Raw genomic sequence first — 11,451 nt, forward strand, 5'->3', positions numbered from 1 at the left:
CGAATTGATGGGCTCAATTTTACAACTTTATAACATTTTCGGTTGCTCTCGGGGCATTTTTTTTTCGTTTTTTTTTGGGGGGGACATAAATGTCTCATGGGAGCTGCCAATTGGCTGTCAACTTGGCCAACAGCAAATTGCATCATTTGCATGTGGCACACGAACCGAGCTCTCAAAGTAAGCCATTAACAGTGACTTTACAGCTGCCGCTGCCACGTTTTTTTAATTGTTGCAACTGCGTCTTAAAGTCTCCAAAGCTCCAGCTTCAAAGCCAATGCAAAATCAATTGCTTTTCCGCCCGCTGTGCGACCCGCCTCGTAAATAAATAGACGCAGTTTCGTTGCAGTTTCGGCTTTATGACCAGGACAAAGGCGTCCGTTTGCAGCTTTGACTTTTATAGCCAATTGCTCCCAAGTTTTCCCCCCCTCTTCCGTCATTTCCTTGAAGTTCGATCTATAGCACAACAGATCAGTCAATCAGGGCGTTGATGAGTATTACGCAAAGTAGGGGAAATTTCCAGAGAGAGAGCGTGTACAACTCTCTCGCATTTTCTTCCTCTCTTCAGTGCTGCAACGTTGCATTTCGAATTTCGAAAATAAACTGCAGGGGAGAGTTTGAACAATGAAATAGAGAGCGACGACTGAGAGAGTATTGTGTGAGAGTGAGAGAGTTTTGTGGTGAGTATTGTGTGGTGAAGAGCCGATTGGTAGATCATTTGTTGAATCATGGTTGGAGTCTGTATGCGAATGCAATTGGTTTCTGATTTGCCAGTAAAACAATGTCTTATTTGCTTGGTGTTGACTTATTGTGCGAATGGGAGAGAATGTACAAACTCTAATTAGACATAGAGTGGACATAAGATTGCTATTAAAATAAAGCGAACTTTTAACTTAAAAAGTGAGATGATAAATCAATGATTGTTGAAAGTGTTTCGCTTACTTTTATTAGAAGTATATGACAGATCTTGATGAAGACAATAAAATCCAGTTCTTGAAATTTAACATATTTATAGAAATTTAGTATTTTCTTTACGTTTTTTAGAAATATGTGAAAGTTCTTCAAGAGTAATAAAATCAAGTATCTGTAATTTAACAAATTAATCGAGAAATAATAGAATAGTGTAATTTTAAAGTATTTATTCTAAAAGTATTTATTCATTTCCTATTTGGAATTAAGTATTTTATATGATTATGACAAATTTATTGTAGCTTCATATATTCTTCTGTATTTGAAGTTTACTTACATAAAATGAATGCATTTGTAAATTTATTTCCTATTATAAGTTGAACTAGCGCCGGCGCCGTTGTCAATTGTCACACTCGACGCACAAATGAAATATGAACTCGTGTAATCAACTCTAATCAGACCGAGAGTTTGAGGTAGCCACAGTAAGAGAGTAGCAATCATATTTTCGCGCCATTAAATTAGCCAAAGAATGCGGAAAGTCGCAAGTCAGAGTCGCAAGTTAGCGCAGCCAGCTGCCTCGCATCATAAGTAACAACTAGTTTCAAATCGAAATTCAAAATGCGAACTGCAGCTGAGTCGCTGCAACTGCAACTGCGACTGCCCTCAGCTACTTAAAGACAATCAGCACGAAGTCGCTGTCCCTGTCCCAATGCAACAGTAATATCTCTTATCCCGAGCATTAGAATTTGTCTCTGCGCCGACTGCCGGCGGCTCTAACAAGCGTTGCATGCAGCCGCAGCAGCAGCGGCAAACGGCGCACGCGCCACATTCGCTTTCCGAAGTGATCAGCAGGCGGCAGTCGGTGGAAGATGAAGAAGCAGATGCCCCAGATGCAGGCATTTGCTTTCCTCTCAGTTCTTCTTGTCTCTGTCTGTGTTTGTTATGTGCGCTTTGTCGCCGGCGGTTAAATTATGCTCAAAGTGTTAATCAGGAAATCGTTGTTGTTGCATGCAACAGATCCCGTCGTCTGAGCAGGGGACTGAGTGTACCCTGGACCCTTATAATGTGTGGCGTCTGGCCATACCCTGTAAAGAGAGTGTGGGAGAAAGTGAGAGAGTGTAGAATATGAAGATCATTCAATGGAAAGTATTAAGGAAGTAATAAAGTATTTATCGTGATCAACTATAATAAAGATATTACAGGATTAAGAAAAGTATTCAAAATAATACTTTAAATTTTATAAATGTTTTTAGTAATTTCTGCAATATTGTTGAAAAGTATCATAATGAAAAATAAATAGATTTATAAGCACCTCACCTTGTATTTGCAGCGTATCTCTCAGTCGTTCCTTTAACTGTCGCAAATTCTTACTAGTTTAGTCTATGCTTAAACGAGTCGTTTAAAGATGCAACAACTTTCAATTGCCTCAAAGTTGTGTGCAGTGAAAGTTGTGGGATTTTATCACCCCAGCGCTGAGGAGAAATGTTTCCAGCCAAGGCAAATATACCCCCAACTATAACTGACTACTGTTTGAAGCTTGACATAAATCAGGATCAATATGCGGAAAAACCCCTGCATAACAAGATAGGGCCAGATAATGAGAGCTCCATTTGGCTGACAGTTTTATGGCAATAATAATGAAACAAGAGATGAAAACAAAGATGAAGGTGGTTGGAGGTTTGGGAAAAAGAATCAATGATAATAAGGCTGACCGCACCCAGAGACAGGCGGATAGATAGGGCGACACTAAACTAGTTGAATTTCAATTAACAATAAAATTGAACCATAAATCGGACAAAGGCCACACACAGCCCGCAGCAGCAGCCACAACGACGAACGACGGCGATTCTATGTCGATTGTTGACGATTGTTATGATCGCCGTTCGATCGCAGTTCGATCGCTGGTGGTCTCCCCAACTCTTTTCAAATGAAAATTAAGTCAAGTTATCAACAAACAACAGGCACAACAGCAACGACAGCAACAACAACGTCCGAAGAAATTGAATTATCAATGGGGCAAGGAAAGTAGTAAGAAGCGAATGATCGCCGCTAAAGTTGTAACGATCGTTGGACGCGACACCTTCCGAAGCAAAGCGCCGCACCATCTCACAACCACCACCACAGAGCAGAGAGAAGAGATCCAGCATGCGTGTGGCATACTTTAAACTGTCACATAAACTTGAACGCTGATTAGCACAACAAAGTCGGATCGCGGACTCCATGGGAGGATTAAGGCGTAGAGTTACTATAAATCATGAAAAGCCAAAAGCTTCAAACCTATTGTTTACACATTGTGCGTCACCGATATTTGGTGGCATTAACTCATTTGATTTAAGTAGCTTCGAGGGGCAAGACTTAGACTTTAGCTGGAGGTATATTATGACAAGTCAGCGTGTGAGGTCTGCAGATGAAAAAAAGAGGAGGGAGACAGAGCGGGAAATTGAGTCAAAGTGAGAGTTGACTAGTTAAAATAAAAGATCGTTTTCAGATCTCTTCCAACTCGACGATAAAACAAGGAAGACGTTTTCGCTGGTTGTGCACCTGCAGCTAGACAAAGTTGATATTAATTTTTAATTGATCAATTATATTTCCGAACAGTAACTACAACTACAAGCTGTGCGAGGAAAGAGTAGAAGAGTGGAAGAAAGATGCAAAAAGCTTAAGGAAAACATAATGCTTGTTGCTGATCATAATCGAAACGATTTAAGTGATTGCCAAAGCTACAGAAGAAGCAGAGTCAGAAGTAGGAGAAGCCCAATGTCTCGACTCCCAGCCACGACCAGCGATCGTTTTGAATGAATCAAGAAGAGAGCCGCAACTACAGCAACAACTCGTGTCTGCACCTGTTGTTGCATGCAACCAACAACCGGGTTGTTGGGCTGCCGGGGCATGAACGGTGTGAAAATGCATTTGTTTTTGGTTTGTGCAGAGCAGCGTGGCTAATGCTGATGATGATCACAATGATCGGCCGCTGATCACGATGTGAACGCAAATAGGCGGAGCTTTAAATTTAATTAAAAGTTATTAGCGTTAACCTCGCAGGCTTTTTGGCATTTAACAGCAGATCGTCGTGATCATTAATGAACACTTGAGCCATATGTTTAGTAGCTGGCAATTGGCCATATTCATTTCAAAGATCTCCCCCTTCTCTCTCTATGCTCGATGCTTGATGATCTGAGCGACATGTGTTAGATCATTGGACAACTCATTTGCCGATCGCAGATCAATTGAAAATGCCAAACACGTACAGCCATCGAACATGACGATCAACACCAAGCGAGTACAGCTAAACTGAACTGAAACTGAACTGAATTGAACGGCTCTGATCGCGTCTTGATCAATGCTGATCGCAGCTGATTAATTTCATGTTGTGCTGTTGTCAGCTCTGCTGCAAAATTGTTTCAATTAATTTAGTGATTAATCCAAGTACGTGAGCGGTGTTCACAAAAGAGTTTTTCCAAGTCTCCTCTTAACTAACTCACTAAACTGGGTCATAAATGCAGATGATGCAGATGAAGTGCATTGAGGCTTTTGTGCTTATAACTCATTTAGCCAAAGGAAGAGAGAGAGAGAGAAATGCAAGCATAAATAGCGTAATTGCGAAGCAATGACCACGATGACCCAATTTCCTTTCCTGCCAACTACAGTTGACCAATAAAATCAAATTTAATTTGGTGTTAATGCCGCTGCACAGAGTCACAAAAGGCGATGAGCTTTGATGGGTCCGGTTCGCTGGTTGCCTGATGGTGGCCCAGGCAATCGACGGATCGGCGGGGCCATAAACGGCATTGAGGAAATTATAAAGGCATAAAGGCGAGCGCGCAGCAAAGAAGTCAAGTCGAGTCGCCTGTGCCACATGCCACATGCCGTATGGCTGCTGGCCAGTCGAACGTTTGCCGCATGTTTCGTTTGTCGAGGAGTCGAGAGTCAAAGTCGAAGTTGGAGTCGAAGTCGGAGTTTGGAGCTTGGTGCTTGGAGTTTGGAGTCGTCGGGAGTCTCAGGTGCAGACGTTGTCATGCATATGCATTTGATTTATTAACCTTTCATAGCCATTCGTGTCGACAGCAACAACAACAGCGAAATCACAAAATTAATGCGCATTGAAACGCCAAACATGCAAAGCAGCGCGCTCACCAACCAACCACACAACCGAGACACATCGAGAGCAATAGAGAGAAGATCGAAACGGAGTGGACGGAGGAGGGATCAACGATCCTTTCATGTGCTTCGACATGTGTTTGATGCCAAAAACAGCGACGTGCTCTGAAATCTGTGGCCCCAGTTTCGTTTCGTTTCTTTTCGTTCCGTTCTAAGCGTTCAAAATGTTTTAAATAACCAAGTATGTATGTGAACTACTCACGCATGCCCCCAGTCTTTGGAGGCCACCGCAAAGCACAGCCACAAGTAAAGCTCTCCTGCCACAGGGTACAGTTATGTCAGCTACGTTTTTGGAAGGCTTGCCCAAATGCCAGACAAACTGGCACGCAGCCACCGTCGTCGTCGTCGTCGGCGTCGTTGTCTGACAGCAAATACGGTAGCCTTTTGTGGTATAGATCGCGAAACGCGAATTTCGCGAACCGCAAATCGCTTTCGAACCCAACAGACAACAATAAATTTGCGTGCCAACACTTTTTTGCAGACACTGCCTTTCACAAAGGGTATGTTGATTACCAAAAACAGTTGGTAACCAAGGTTGCTGGGGAATTCTAGTACAACTTACATTCTTTTTTTAGTAGAAACAATTTCAGAATTGATGAGAGAATTTTTCTCAAGTCTTAAGGGTAATTATCTTAAAAAATAAAAACTAATTTTTTGAGTTTACGATTTAAATTTCTTTATTGACATATAAATTTTGCAGAAACTTAAGAGTAAACCATACAATTTTTAAGTTTATGCCAAATTTATAGGAGAATTAGGAAATTAAAAAGTTTACTAAACTTATAAAATGTTTTATCGTATGTGGGGAAAAATTTCGTGGTGTTTTTTCAGTTAAATGCAACTTATTTTCTTAATGTGTAAAAGTAAATTTACTTTAAGTAAATATCTTACATTATTATCGTCATTGTTTGGATATTTTACGTATAAATCCATGGTTGCATTGGTGAAGAATTTCTTTAATTTCTGATTTTCTTTTGAAACCGTGTTAACTCCATTAAAAAGCTATGCCGAAATCGGAACTGTTCACATTCAAATGAGAGTAGAAATCAGGGTTATAATTCATGTTTTTGTTTCATGAGGAACCGGGTCTTTTGTTTCTAAAATTTTTGAATGTTTGAAATTAGTGGAGTTGATTTTAAAATGCATAAAAATGAGTTCAATCTTTTTTTCTAGTTCACCTTTTTGAATAAGTTATTAATTTTGAAATAATAATAATAATAAAAACATTTAAATTGCTTACAAAATTAATTCAGTTTGTAATACAAAAATTCCTTGCAAATGGTTAGAGCAATGCTTGATTGCTTGGGACTTTTTCCCTTTTTTGTCGCTTTGTCTGGATCAAACGCTTTAGCATTGTGTAACCTGCCCGACATTCTAAGTACACCGTATGTGAGTGTGCATGTGTGTTTGTATGTGGATAATATGGTTATGGTAACATGTTCGGCGTGTGTGGGAAATTTGCTGAGTTGATCGCCAGTAGCCAGCGAGCAGTGCTTTGCTTGCTTTGCAATCGTTGCACTGAGCCTTTCCGACCAGGTGCAGTTATGATTTATGCGCCTCGACGACGACGACGTCGTCGTTGCAGTTGTTGTTGTTGTTCTCGTTTTTGTTGTTGTTGTTCTGCTGCTGCCTGCCCTCCCCAAAGCATTGAGGCTGAGGCGTGGGGGCGCCGCCTTAACGTTTCCAACGGCGTAAATTATATTGGGCTTAGCATAAATCGTCAATTACAGCACATGATTATTATTAGGCATTATGGAGCCCAGGACGGGCCCCTCTAAACCTGCGTTGTAGCCTGCAGACTGTGCTTCAAGCTGGGCCACGCCCGCGCCAAGCCCAATCCGGCCAGGGGGTCTGCTAAAATGCGCGCTTAAGCGCCAGTTTTATGGCATACGCAGCAGCAGCAGCGTCAGCAGCAATGGCAACAGCAGCATCCTCCCAGCCAAGGCTTTAAATTATGGCCTAGTACGCGTTAGCCTTAGTCTTTTGCACAGCCCTTGCGGATCACACAAAATATCCACTAAACTGGCAGCGTAGAGTTGGACACGTGACACGCGTGTTCAAAAAATTAACTAACAGCAAAGTTATGGCCAGCAAAGATAGCTAAAGATGTTGTCAAGTCTGCGGCAAATACTCGTAGAATGTAATTTCAATAGCAAAACAAGCCAGAAAGCTACAGCTGAGAGTGCTCGACTGTTAGTCAGCCGTTAAAGAAAAAGCAAAAACTGTAAGGAATTTATTTTAAAATATACCAAATTAACATACTGCGAACAGATATAGCTAGAGCTGTTGTCAAGAGTGCGGCAAATACTCGTATAATATGATTTTAATAGCAAAACAAGTATTAAAGCTACCGCCGGGTGTCCTCCACTGTGAGATACGCGCTACTCATTTTTAATAAAAGCAAAATAGTGTGGTATTCATTTTCAAATATACCAAATAAATATACTGCGAACAAATGCAGCTAAAGATCTTGTAAAGTTTGCGGCATAGTCGTACAATAAGAAATCTACAGTCGGTATATTTAAAATATGCCGAATTTATATACCACAAAAATACTCGAATATACCAAATGCTATATTTGGTATAATGGTTGAGATTTATCCCATATGTAGCGGATATAATGAATACTCTACACTCTTTTCAACCGAATTACTTGATTGTTGCTGTGATCTCTTCCAAACCAAACTTTGATTGTTCCATCTCTAAGCTAGAAAAGAATACAGTAGTCGATTGGGGTAGATGGTGTTTCTGCGATATCGCCAAACTAATATAATTAATACACCTTTCATTAGATGAGGCAATGCTGCGTTGTTTTATCGAACAAGATATCAAAGCAAAAGGTATTCCATAAGCTGATTTACTATTTATCGATATAACCGGAGACAAGCTTATAGATACACAACCACATGCAGATGCGATACATATGATCTCTGCAGCAGCAACAGCAACAACAACAACAACACAATATAAATCAATCAAAAGCGTACAAGTTCATTGACAGCTCGCACAGCTTGCCGGCCTCAAGCCAACAGCAACAACAACAACGAGAATTGTAACAACAACAAGCAAACAGCAAACATGATCCATGATCCTCTTGCAACGGGTCTATGGCCGGTTGGGGCCTGTCAAATCGCTGGACCACATTGTAAGTTATGATTAGCTCAACGCGCTCAAGATTTAAGACCGGAAACGTTGTCGATCCATACACACAGTCAGCAACGAGCCTATCTCTCTCTCTCTCTACTAGTTTACCACTAGAGAATCTCCCTCTCTCTGTTTCTCGTACTCTGTGGCGGGCGGGCCAATAATTCAAATTCAAATCTCAATAGTTTTGAGTGATTTGAAATGTGATTTGCGCTTTGTTTTGACTGCAGGCAACATTGCATTTTTATTGGCTTTTCAAGCCCGCATCATCTGAAATCGAAACTGAAAACACGAGAGTTAGTCGTAGAATAAGACAGAAGAAGAATGGACAGATACAGAGAGAGAGAGAGGTAGAGAGATGTTTGAAGCACCCACTCGATGACGCCAAATAGCGACGCATAGTTTTGCATAAATTATGGCAAGTTATTGACATTGTCTGAAGCTAGTATTGAAGGCAGACTGCGAAAAAATCAAATAGAGAATGCTAACTAATCGAAAAGAAGTGCTAAAGAATGATAGAATGAAAAATGCTCTCTATATATAAATTTATTTGTATTTGGTGATAAATTTTAAAATCTATTTAAAACTCTAAAACTTGTAGGATTTCCTATTACAAAACGCACATTTGGAAATTTTTTAAACAAAAAATGTACATTATTAGTATGAAGTTTAAGCTTAATTCAAAAATAAAATAAAAATCATTATAATTTAAAATTCGAATACATTAATGAAATTGGGAATTTAAATCAAAAAATGTTCAATGTTATTGAACTAAAGTATATAAATGAAGATACATTTTAATTAACTTTTTAGTCGTTTCTCATTTCTTTCAAAATTTATGCTTCAATCACAGGGTATTTATAGTTATTCCGCAGCTACTGCAAAATTCGCTTTAAGAGTAGCCCAAGAAGTTTTAAAGAGCATAAAAAGCTAACTGTAACTGATATGTTCATTGCGAAGCTCAAGAGTTCTTCACTCACAACGTTAGCTCATCGATGGTTAAAAATCTGCATTTCTAAACAAAACTCTTTAGAAAAGTTGCTAAATAAAAGGCAGTATCTCCTCTCTTGTTTTAACAGCCAGGTTCAGTTGAGTGTTAAGAAATCGTAAGCAATCTTAAACAATTTTCCGCATCGCAAATTTATTATTTGTGAAATAAAAACGCAGTCTTAAACGATCAATATGTTTTGGCCATAACAAGTGCCAGTTGTTATGCCTCAAGACTTTCGTGTGCTGCTTTCGTTGCAACAAGTACTTTTCTTGTTGTTGGAGTTGGAGTTTTCCCATGGCTGCAATTCGAACTGTAGCAATTGGCAACGTGGCATATTTTGCATATAATTGGCAATAAAACTTCATGTTAATGTGCAATTAATCATATTAGCAATTAACTTTATGCTGTTTCTGCTGCGCTGCACGAGATCGTCGCCGATCTTCGATGATCGTGTCGCAAACTCGCTTAGATGCCAATGTCAGTGGCATATGCAGTTATCCCCCCTCTCCACACTGTTCACCTGCCACAGTGTCTCCCTTTTTGCAACGTAGTTGTTGCCTCTTCCCGTGGCTCGATCCCGTTTTCAATTCCCATCTTGCTCCCAGGCTGAGCTGGGCCAATTTTCAAAATTTATATCTATGTACGAAACGCCAACAAGTTGGCCGCGATCTGTGTTTTGGCTAAATTGAAAAAGCGTACGGAAGCCGAGAGTCGAGAGTTTTGCACACACACACACACACACATACACACACAGATGTGTTGCAAGTTGAGTGCATAAAATTTAAGTATTATGATCGTACATTGCTTGGTTGTCGTTTTACGAGGCAGTAAACTGGCGCAAAACAAACGCATATTAAATGCAAAAATAAAACAGAGAAAGTTCAATTAAAATCAAGGCTATGAGATACCCTAAAAGCGTGAACAGAAAAGCTTTAGAAATTTTAGAGAATTATTTTAAATTAAAAGGCACTGAAAGAAGCGTGAGCAGAAACTTCAAATAATAAACAGATGCTTTTAATTTAAAATTTTATTTCTATTTCCAGTCAAACGTTTATAGGGTATTTAAATGAAAAAACAATGTGGCAGGCAGCAACTAGTTAGCCATCAATTAATCAGCCATGCGTAACGCCATTTGGCACTAAGCGGGGCCTCCACACAATTGACAGCCAATAATCGTTAATTGTTTTCCAGTTTTTCTTTATTTTCTCTCCTATTTATTTTTGGTTGGTGTATTGTTAACCCTTTTGACGACCATCCATTGTTTATTTTTTTTTTATTTCGCTTTTAGGGGATTCACAGCATGTGTGCTTTGAGTGTCTTCAAGTGTCTTTTCATTAGAGTTCTTTCTTCATCGGCAAAGTGCCGAATATTGTAGTCTTTGGCTACTGGGCATGCGTCTTCTTTTAGCCATAATTAATAACTGTTAACTTACTTAGCGGTCGTATTGTGGCAACTAATGAATCGCATTTCCATATAACTCTGCCGTTTCATATCTGCCGGAATGCGGCGTGAAGCGTGCGACAAGCTTAAAGAACTTGTTAGCGAATTGATTAATGTCTTCTCCACAGACTGTTGTCCCCAAAAGCAACTAACTCTGATGTTTGCGACGGCTACCAAAATCTATTATTTATTCCACGACAAATGCGATTTATTAAAGCGCAAATAAGCCGAAGATTCAATTTATGAATTGCATTAAATATTTCCATATTTAACTTTTTTGTTTCTATTTTATTTACAGGTTTGTTGTTTCAATATTGAGTTATTGTTTTCCATAAATGTGAAGTGAGTAAGTTTTAATCTTTTATCATGATTTCAATTTACAATATTATTTATCATCTTTAAATAATTTTGTGTTTGAAATTTGTCTATTTAATATTTAAGTTTCAGAGGATTTTTTTGGGGTTTTGACTTTCTTGTGCTTTTGATTTTCATCTGCGCACAAAAATATGCAACACTTTTTGTGTGTCGCAATCTTCTCGTCCGTTTGTCCGTTGAGCGATTTTAATTTCCACATCATTCTCATTTTTAGTTTGGGTTGGCACTTTTAACTCAATGTCTGCCGAACAAATTTAGAAAAACGCTCAATTACATTTCACTTTCCAAGGGAAGGCCGCACAGCATTGCGCCGTGCCTTCCGACAGGCACAACAAACATGTGTGTGCCAGCCACTCTCTCTCTCTCTCTCTCTCTCTCTCTCTCTCAGAAGCGTTTAGTGGGTTATACAATGTGTATTCCTCATGAACACAGTGTCG

General features: G+C 39.5%; 1 protein-coding gene across 1 annotated transcript in view; it reads right to left on the reverse strand.

The window, feature by feature from the left end:
* Positions 1-11,451, reverse strand: part of LOC133835707 (uncharacterized) — a 171,779-nt gene that overhangs the window by 122,752 nt on the left and 37,576 nt on the right. The window lies entirely within an intron of this gene.

This window comes from Drosophila sulfurigaster, chromosome 2R (assembly GCF_023558435.1).
Source record: "Drosophila sulfurigaster albostrigata strain 15112-1811.04 chromosome 2R, ASM2355843v2, whole genome shotgun sequence".
In the NCBI taxonomy this organism is placed as follows: domain Eukaryota; kingdom Metazoa; phylum Arthropoda; class Insecta; order Diptera; family Drosophilidae; genus Drosophila; species Drosophila sulfurigaster.